This window comes from Sinocyclocheilus anshuiensis, unplaced genomic scaffold (genome assembly GCF_001515605.1).
Source record: "Sinocyclocheilus anshuiensis isolate Anshui unplaced genomic scaffold, SAMN03320099.WGS_v1.1 scaffold843, whole genome shotgun sequence".
In the NCBI taxonomy this organism is placed as follows: domain Eukaryota; kingdom Metazoa; phylum Chordata; class Actinopteri; order Cypriniformes; family Cyprinidae; genus Sinocyclocheilus; species Sinocyclocheilus anshuiensis.
In genome coordinates this window covers 37682-46222 of record NW_015547670.1, presented here as the reverse complement: position 1 = coordinate 46222, position 8541 = coordinate 37682, and the positions used below count along the sequence as shown (strand labels likewise).

The 8541-nt window shown below is 36.6% G+C and overlaps 1 protein-coding gene across 2 annotated transcripts in view; it reads left to right on the top strand.

Annotated features, from left to right (window-relative positions):
- LOC107702738 (zinc finger matrin-type protein 4-like) overlaps nucleotides 1-8541 on the top strand; it is a 105996-nt gene that overhangs the window by 69820 nt on the left and 27635 nt on the right. The gene's annotated exons all lie outside the window — the stretch shown is intronic.

Genomic DNA, 8541 nt, shown 5'->3' with positions numbered 1-8541 from the left:
GTCAGACAGACTGAAAAATTAATAATCAGCGCAAAAACATTAATTGTTCTTAAATATCTGTTGTTGAAAGTTAAATTAAGTTTTAAAGGTCAACATGCATTGCGCATATTTTATGAGAGTAGGAACTGTAAGGGGATAAAAGCGTGTAATTGTCTGAATATAAATATCTGACGCTTCAAAACCGCCTTTAACAGGATAAAGAAATGACACGAAGCCCTATTCGGAATCCATGAGTTTTATCATTTCTGTATGGGTTAGTCCTCCAATATGCATAAGCTCTTTAGTAACAGTAGTAGGCTGTTTCTAATGCTATAATATAATTATTGCTGTTATCTATGAAAGAAAGGCAGAGAGCTTTATAGTGGGTTTTTTTTTTCAGATACCCAATTACAGTCAAAAAGTACTTAAACAATGCCAGCAAGAATGCAAGCTATGAAGGGCATAGGAGGCCATTTTTGTTATGTGAATAAATAAAAGTATTTAGTTATAAATAAATGACAATAACATTTTTTTTATTTAAACAATTTTTTGACAGATTCCTAAAATTCCTAAAATGCGTTTTCTCTTTATTATGGCAGGTGGTCTAATAAATTGTTAAGCACTGTATGTTTTCATAGCATTCAGTTGGCACATTTGTTTTAAGGACATTGGGCAGAATGTGGAATACTATGTTTTTGTCAATAAAATAAAAAAATAAAATTGTTTGTTTTTAATCCGATTAATCGAAAAATAACATAAAATTAATCGACCAACTAATCGATTATCAAAATAATCGTTAGTTGCAGCCCTACTTTCCACCCCTGGTGACTTTGTGCTCTTCAAATACATATTTCACATTGATGTAATCACTAGACACGTTAGTCATACAGTGTGTGATCCAGATATCCTGACAGATCCCATAATCCAGTTCAAATAAAACGTTAGTCACATTGCAGTAGTTGCTCTGGGTTTGAACAAGGTTGAGTCGAGTATTGCCTTCGGATACATCTCAAAAACTAGATCCGTAATCCTTGAGAGTTACTTTCCCCTAGGCAAATTTGCAAAAAGCTTGTCACTTATCTTTAGGAACTAAGACTCAAAGCACTTTGATTTTGATTCGCCTGCTACTGAATTGAACAAGTCAGTCCGATTCTGGCTTCTTTTGTTCAGTAGATGTTTTAAGAAGGATTCAGTAGCAATATTTACTACATAATCATTCATATTAGTTAAGAAAACAGAACATGTCTGAACACTTTGACGAAGTATGTCTTTTGTCAATACTTTTTAGAGCTCTAAACCTTACAGAAGACAGAGGGTCCTATCTTAATTCAAACGAAAACACAATAAGTGATCTTAAAGGGATAGTTCAACCAAAAATGTCATTACTCACCCTCATGTTGTTCCAAACCTGTATTTCTTTTTTTCTGTGGAATACAAAACAAAAAATGTCCATAAAAAGATGTCATGATGCAGTGATTGGCTGATCAAGATGATTGGCATTTCAACTGAACATACAGTATATACTGTACACACAATGCTGTTTGTACCCCACAAACTTTCAAAATCTTCTTTTGTGTTACATGTTTGTCATTAATTAAACAGAAATGTACTATGTGATTGTTCACCATTTATCTTCAATGTTGCACTGTATGATTTTCAATGTTGCCATATCATAATTATGTGACATGCAAAAACAAATAGTGTTTCTGTCATCAGACCTGCACTAATGTGTTTAAAAGTGCCATTTTTAAACTGAATGCAAGCCTGAATAAGGCCTAAGAGCTCCAGCTATTGTATAAGCATCAGAAGACATTGGATATATTGCACGAGTCACATTGACTACTATTATGGGTCTCCCTGGAGTGAACTAAGGGAAACAGTTTGGACATCATGTGCAGAAAAAACCCTGTAGCCAACAATGCCAAAGGTATTAAAAAGGAGACTTAGATAACCAATGTGTGAGGGTAGAAAGGCTGGCCTAATGTTCTCTTAAATACCGGCAAACTGATCAGACCCAGGGTAATCTGATCATGGGACATCAGTCACAGTGAAGAGTATTGTCCAAAAGGAGCATGTGGACATGTGCCAAGGCTCAGCAGGTAACTGAGATTCTGCATTACCAGAGATAGAAACACACAAATCACAATGCAGAGGATGAGCAAGCCAAGGCGGCATGTTTTATTTGTAACTGCTGTTCACAATCCTGCCTGTAAAGTCTGTCATAAAGTCATGCATTTAAAAGGTCTTGGGGGACAAACCTGTTGTGCGTTACATATCTGGTGTAGAGAAGCACAGTTCCTTTCCAGTCAAATCCTGTAGAATCTGCAGTTGTTTTGGTCTTTGTCAAGACTAGAGACAACAAAAACGAAAATCTTACATTGATGCTGGCATTCTGCATAAGAGGTAATCATTTTCCCCAGCCATGACACAGCAGGGTGCCCTTGTCAGGAGCTTTTCTCTGTAAATGTCACTGCTATTGAAATATCAGCAGAAATGCTGCTGATTACAAAATCGTCTCATCAAGGTGTTCCTCACTCGCAAACATCACATCTCTGTATAGGTGCTGTTAGTTCAGCTTAAAGGTGCACTAGGCAATTTTTGAAAAACGCTTTTGACCACTGTATCGGACCGAGTCCCAAAACAAACTCGCAGCCAATCAGCAGTAAGGGGCGTGTCTAGTAATGACAGGGAGAAGCGAGCGCTCAGTGAGTGCACAGGGCGAATATTAGCAGATCGACTATAGATCACGAGAGATGGCAGATAAAAAAAAGAGGAACATTTCGGAGGAACAAAACATAAAAAAGAAGGGTTACGATCAGGCAAGAGGTAGGATCCACGTAAATATTGGAGCAGCTTTCCAGCGGTGGAGAGAACTCAAGGAGTGGGAAGGCCTGATCGGACCCCGAGGTTGTTTTGTTTGTTGATGATAAGTGAGTTACGTTGATTTTGCTTTTTCACACAACTAATCTCTGTTGGCTTTTGCTTGAATATGCTGCGGCCGGCAGGCATAGCAGAATCCGCCATTGTCGCTGCCAGGGTTGTGTACATACGTGTGGGGCGGAGTTAACAAAATAGGGGCGAGGTCCTGTTGGGGTGTGGGCAGAGGTGGACAAAGTACTCAACTCCATTACTTGAGTGAAAGTACAGATACTGCTGGTCAAATATAGTAAAGTACAGATACTCAAAAAGTGTACTTAAGTACAATACTCAAGTAAATGTACTTAGTTACTGTCCGCCTCTGGGTGTGGGCGTGTTTGTTTTGGTGCTTTCAAATATCAACATCGTTTGGCAAAAATCGCTTAGTGCACCTTTAATCTGCGTTCATGCCAAATCCCCACAAAACCATATCCCCCTTGGACCACAAGGGATAGTTGTTTGTGCTGCTGGATAATGTGAGTCGAATCATCTTGTTGTATCTTATGTAAATACAGTCATAATTTTGCCCAGATGGAATATGACAACCTTTTCCTCATTTTCTGCTTTGGCCAAAATCTGGTGAATTTTATCTTTTTTGTCTGCATGTCATGTGTGTGCTTATTTTGGTTCCTTAAATGGTGATTTATGGTGCATTTTGAAGCTTGACAGATAAGGTCACAATGAAGTGTCGTTGTATGGAAAGGATTCCACTAGAAAGTATAACAGCATCGAGACAAGTAAATAAGGACAGACCCACTTTGGGGCCCAACTGGGGATAGGTTTTAGCAAGATAACATATTTAAAACACTGCCCTGCTTCATATCCAGTTTCTGAGCATCTCGATCTCCTGAGCTCTGCCTGCGGTTTGGTCATCCTTCAGGGAGCTGTCAAGACTTCTTTTGGCCTGTCCTCTCTTATTCATCATCCTCATTAGCAGCCTGCACACGAACACAGGGTCCATGTAACATACAGACAAACACACATGTCCTTTTTTAAAAGGAAAGTACTGAGAAAATTGGGGGAATGCAAAAGAACGGCTTTTCACATGGATGTAGCTATTCATTACCATTTGAGCTTCTCATCAGGTGCAGGAAGCCACTGGTAGGGCTCATCTCAGAGGTGACTGCTAGTGGATCCCGGCCCAGACTCTTGGCTATTTTTGTGGAGAACACTTCAGTGTAATTGCCTCCCAACTGAGGCTATATTTTGTTGCTGAGAAAATTGGAGCGCAGCACAGCCCTCTCCTGCTGCAGACAGGTTTTCATTTCCCTCTAAACAAAAAAGCAGGGAGAGTGACAAGCTTTAGGATGTAAATACCAGCTCGGCACTGAAGAGCCTCCTGCCATTTCGTGAAGGGTGGATACTGAAAGTGCAGCGATTTGCCCTGTTTAAAATTGCAAGAGCAGTTTATGTGCTTCACAGAATCTGTAAAAATTCAAGAACAAGCCAGCACCTCCCTTCCTGCTCCGTTCATATCCACCTTGACAAGCAGGATTAAAATTAACATTCATACTGGATTATTATTGCCATGACTGTGTAATATATTGAAAGTAAGGATAGAATTATAGAATTGAGTGCAGTTATTCATTATCATAACCCAGTGGATACGGTCTCGATTGTGAAATGTAGGATTTGATGAACATAGCAGATATGAATCCTCCATAAAATGTGTGTAATTGCTGGAAGAATCATCTTGGGAATTATCCTTATGTATGAATTTGGTAGTGACATGATTAGATGATCGTTAGATTTGCTACAGTAAAACTTAAAATCTGAGGCTTCTCTTACACTACCATTCAAAACTTTGAGGGTTTCTTGGCCACTTTGTACAAATTCGTTCCCTTGTTTTATTTAATTTAAAACAAGGGAATGAATTAGTACAATGTGGCCACGATTTATTAAAATGAGTGAATTTATTAAGTTGTGGGAACATTTGTGGACATTATTTAACTAAAATGAGGGAACGAATAGTAAATTGTGGCCATGATTTGACTAAAAACGAGGCAACAATTTAATAAAACAAGGGATCAAATTCTTAATTTTTGGCCATGATAAATATATCACTACCATTCAAAACTTTGAGGGTTTCTGTTCAAGAAACATGCTCGAGAAACATTTTGTTATTATTACCAATGTTGACAACAGTTGTGCTTTTTAATATTTCATATTTCTGTGGAAACCATGATACATTTTATAATTGTCTTTACTGACACTTTTGATCAATTTAATGAATACTTTCTGAACAGAAGTATTATTTTAAAAATACTGACCTCAAATTTTGAATGGTATATTGTATATTGAATGATATGATGTATATTGTTATGATATTTTCAGCTAGCTTATTAAACAAATAAATACATACATATATAAATACATACACACCTACATCCATACAATGTATCATACCAAGTGGCATCTGTAAACAAAATAATTTTAGAGATTCGTTTAGAACTACCAACCAGACAAACCAGTTGAACACCAGTGCAGCTAGGCTAGGAGACTAACTAAACTGGTTAGTGAATTGTAAACAATAAGCTGGTTTTTTTTTCAGCAGGGAATGGTTCAGTATTCATCACAGTTTACAAGCAAAATTCAGCTTACCTAATGATAATACTTTTGCTAGACATTCTTCATCTTCAATCTTCTCATATTTACGCATATTCTGACCTATTTTCTATTAAGTTTCCTTATTTTTTTTTATGAAAGAGAGACACTTTTGGAGTTCTAATTTAATTCTAAAATTCTGAATAAAATTGCACTAGCAATCAAGTCTTTCTGTCTGTCTGATTGGGCACGATTAATAATTTAGTTGAATTTTACAAGTGTCTCATCTGTTTGGTTGCAATTTCCTGGGCAAGAGAAGAGAAACTGATTGATAGCTTATTGTCGGAAATAAGTGAGACCTCTTTCCCACAAGCCAACAGTTAGGAGCAAACTTTAATCTCCTCCCAGTAAACATTCATCTTACCCTGAACCACATTTCTCGCTGTCTGTCTTTCTCTGCAGTTCTTTTGGCATCTCAGTCAGTTTAATTAAATGGGATTAGAAGCCACCACAGTGTCTTATAAGTCTGGTTTATGAGTAGCAAATTAAGAGGTCATCGGGGTTTCAACATGAAGGAAAATCCCATCACACAGAGCTTTTTAACAGAAACAAACACTCAGTAAAGCTATTTATGAAGTCTGAAGGCCAAGTCTTACATTTGTAATCTTTGAAAGAGGCTGGTTCTTCAGCTACTGATATAATAGCTGAATAATTTTCAGTTAAATGCAAATTCTTCATTAACAGACATGACGAAGTAGCAAGAGTTTAACAGAAAAAAAACCTGTTCTCAAACTGATTTAAGCAGCCTGTAAATTGTGTTTTATAATGTCAGCTAAATTTTAGTGCAATATTTCTGTCATGCCTTACATCCTGTTCATATTAATAGCTTGCCATGAATAGTGTTGTGGATTCATTTACACATACTTGCTGTCACCATATGTTTGGTGTACTGACACCACAAGCTGTCTGTGAACATGCATCACATCACTCTCAACTCACAGAAAGCATCCAGAAAGAATCATTACAATGTGTGTGTGTTTCTATTTCAGTGATGATGAAGTAAAGATGTTCAAAAATACATTTTAAATAAAAGCACGTGTGTGTGTGTGTGTGTGTGTGTGTGTGTGTGTGTGAGACGATGAAGTAAAGATGTTCCAAAATAAATTTTAAAATAAAAGCACAAGATGCTTCTGGAAGTCATAAATAAATGTTTTGTCCTTTAACTAATATGGGAGAAATCAATACGCTGACAAAACACTGGCAATATAAATGTGAATAAAGTCTAGATACCCTTGATGAAGCCACTTTAAATTACATAATCCATCAAAAATTAAAGCAGCTATCGAATTACAGCATTTCTCTCCGAATTTGCTCAGTTTCCTCTAATTTTCACAGACCTGGTAAGACTAAAGAATATGGAGAAGTATTCAGTTAACTAGTCTTCTTTTGTAATGACCCTTCAGCTGATTCCTGTCAAGTATTCCAGACCTTGGAAGCAAATTGGTGAAAATTAGTGTCTTGTGAATTTACAGAGTACTTAATAAATCATTAAGCCATGAGAGGATGAGCATTAGGTGTTCTAGCCCCCTTAACCATGGTAAAGTCACTGTAAGACTAAACCTAAATGGATATTGCTTTTACAAAACAGCAGGAACAACATCAAAAGACACTAATGTTCAATAAATAGATAAACTAATAAATAATAATCAACATAAATATATTAGTAGCATTAAAATGTCTGGGGGCAGTAATATATATATATATATATACACACATAGTATCTTTTATTAAAGTGCCTTAGAAAAAAACATCACTGGTGTGCATCTTGAGACAAAACAGTGGCACTGATATATTTTAAGATGCATATTAGAATAGAATAGCAAATCAGCATATTAGAATGATTTCTGAAGGATCATGAGACACTGGAGTAATGATGCCTGAAAATTCAGCTTTGCTTTACAGGAATAAATTAAATTTGAATACATATTAAAATAGAAAATAGCTATGTTAACTTGTAATAATATTTCACATTAAGGTTGTTTTTACTGAATTTTTGATTAAATAAATCCAGCCGTAGTGAGCCTAAGAGACTTCTTTCAAAAACACTTTTTGAAAATCCCATTGATCTCAAATTTTTGAACTGTAGTGCACATGGAACGAAACTCAAACTCCAAAGTGCAGAATATAAACTCCTTCAATTGTCTGTGTTTAGTCAGATTTACTGAATAGAAAGTGCTTGTGTGCCTTGTCACTGCATGTGGAACTTCAAGCCTGACAGAAGTCTTTTTAAACAATGGGAATTTTTTAACGATTGTCAATTGTGTTGATAAATCTGTTTACAGTGGATTTTCAATATGTTTTCCCAGAGTCAAAATAGACTCAGCACGAAACTCTTCATGCAGCTTTGCAGTGCTTTCATTGGCAATATGAATACTGTAATGCTGCATGGATACTGTTAATAAAGGTGCAGAAATATGCGCTGCTTCTGCATGTGGTGTGAAACACCTAATTATAAGCTCTTTACAGTTTCCAAGCAATGTACTATAGCAACTTGTCACATTACTAAACAGTGAAATTTGCAGTAACAAGTATGCATTCAGCTTTGAATGCAGCTCATTCATTCAGAATTAAGAGTTGGATCTATACATAAAGTATAATCTTCTGATGTATATAATATATTAAAAATCTTGGCTGATTAGCATACTAATTCCATATGCATTCATGTATGTAATCACCTTTCCTGACCTGAGAACAGTTTCAATTATCAGAGCTCTTGGTGTGAGAGTCTGACAGCAATATATAATGTAAGGGTTGTGAAAAGCCTATTTTTGAACAGATCGAGGAACAGACAACAGTGTCATCAAAAATAACTCTGCAGATGTCTGAGAGAAATATTGCCCAGAAAGAGCACACATGGTCTCTCCACATGTGATGAACGAGCCTCTATGCATTTCTGTTCTACGTCTCTCACCCATTCTTCACATCCGTCTATTTTTGGTCCGACGCTGTTCGTTATTTGTAGTACCACCTGCAAAGCCTTTAATTAGCTCACATCTGCTCCACTCCCTCCCAAAGTGATGCACTTGGCACCCCTCCACTGTA